Raw genomic sequence first — 2,183 nt, 5'->3', positions numbered from 1 at the left:
AAGCCCAAAGTGGCTCTATTTCATTCTATTTCACTTCCTAGCACTTCCTATCATTTAATATCCATCCCTTTGGTCTTATTGACATAAGAGATGTCATTTATAGTCTATCTCTTTCTATATATGGAAAGTCAAGAAATTCTCATCGAAACATCGAGAAATTGTGCATATAGAAAACTCTAAAGAAAGAAAAAAAGGAGACCCATGCCATGATTTTCAAATCTTTTCTATTTAGTAGTCTAAGTTTCTCGATGAGGATAATTAATTCGGTCGTTGTGGTCGGACTCTATTATGGATTTCTGACTACATTCTCCATAGGTCCCTCTTAGATCTTCTTTCTCCAATCTTGGATTAGGGAAGAAGGAGATATTCGCGACTACTGGCGATTTCATTATGGGGCAGCTCATGATCTTCATATCGATCTATTATCCACCTCTGTATCTATTCTTTCTTAGCTAAACAGGTGGAAGATCTATCCAATTTGGTTATATTATATCATGGACTCGAAAAACGGATCTGAATTTGACTGAAATGCACGATCTTCACAGGTATCACTTTTCACGATACCTAAAAGGTGGAATAGCGATTTTCGAACCATTTCCTATAAGAGAATGGTTTCCATTACTTTGAGAAATGGATTCTTATATCAAACTATAGCTATTGCATTAAAGAAGAAAAGAAACTAATAGAAGTCGAAGACGCGGAATGATAGTGAATAGAGAGAAAGATTCTTCTGATTTTCTTGTTTCTATCTACTAGACGCCGTAGAGAATTGAGAATTTTCATGTCTTTCAATTCTCGTACTCGTAATTGGAAAGTTATGGAAGGAGACCCATCATTTTGCAATGAAAACAACATATAAAACTCTGGACAATTTCGAAATCAGGCCAAGCGTCTTAATACATATGCAAAAAAATTCATTATTGGCCCACCATTGATTAGAAGATTTAGCTTGTATGAATCGCTATTGGTTTGATACGAATAATGACAATCGTTTCAGTATGTTAAGGATACAGATGTATCCACAATTCATTTAGAGTTACTTAATAGTCTATTTCTTATACCATATCTCTATCCCGTGAAATTCTCGAGCCAAAAGATGGATGCATATGCTGTGTTTCATTTTGCTAAATGATATCAATTAAATGGTGTATCAATTCCATAAATTGCATATAGCAATAAATAAATCAGCAAAATTCTTTCTAATATTTTAGATAGAAGAAACATTTCTTCTATCTAAAATATTAGAAAGAATGTACCCTTCTATCCAAATCCAATTTGCATCGATAAAATAAATCCAAATTCCAGTAGTAGATGAATAATTGCAAATTTGTGTGTGTACGAGATTAGAATAACTTCAAAATAACTGACATAATTTTGTATTTTTCCTGATCAGAAAAATACATGAAAAAGAAAGGAGGTAGAAAAATTTTTGGATTTATGGTTAAAGAAGAAAAAGAAGAAAACAGGGGTTCTGTTGAATTTCAAGTATTCAGTTTCACCAATAAGATACGGAGACTTGCTTCACATTTGGAATTACACAAAAAAGATTTTTCATCGGAAAGAGGTCTACGAAGACTTTTGGGAAAACGTCGACGTTTGCTGGCTTATTTGGCAAAGAAAAATAGAGTACGTTATAAGAAATTAATCGGTCAGTTGAATATTCGGGAGCAGTAATTTAATCGTTCAAATTTTTTTCTTGTTTTATTATTTTTTTAGTAGTCTTATAGTAGTCTTAGATTTTTCATTTTGATGAGCCTCGCTTTGAGGAATTCATGGAATAATCCATTTTCATGGAATAATGAATTAAGGAAGAAAGGATATGAGTCTACCGCTTACAAGAAAAGATCTCATGATAGTCAATATGGGCCCTCAACACCCATCAATGCATGGTGTTCTTCGACTGATCGTTACTCTCGATGGTGAGGATGTTATTGATTGTGAACCCATATTAGGGTATTTACACAGAGGAATGGAAAAAATCGCGGAAAACCGAACTATTATACAATACTTACCTTATGTAACAAGGATATAGAGAGATTGTAGAAAGGGGATAGGATAGTTATTTTTGCAAGAGACTTGTTGTAAATTCCTTAACTTAAGAAAGAAAAAAGAATAAAAACACAGATACATAACATAAAAAAAAGAATAAATAAGACGAGATTCGACCTCCCCCTACATATTTA

Source organism: Triticum urartu, unplaced genomic scaffold (assembly GCF_056163025.1).
Source record: "Triticum urartu cultivar PI428250 unplaced genomic scaffold, HENAU_Tu73 scaffold48, whole genome shotgun sequence".
NCBI lineage: Eukaryota > Viridiplantae > Streptophyta > Magnoliopsida > Poales > Poaceae > Triticum > Triticum urartu.
The sequence above is the reverse complement of the archived record's forward strand: the minus strand, read 5'-3'. Positions refer to the sequence as shown.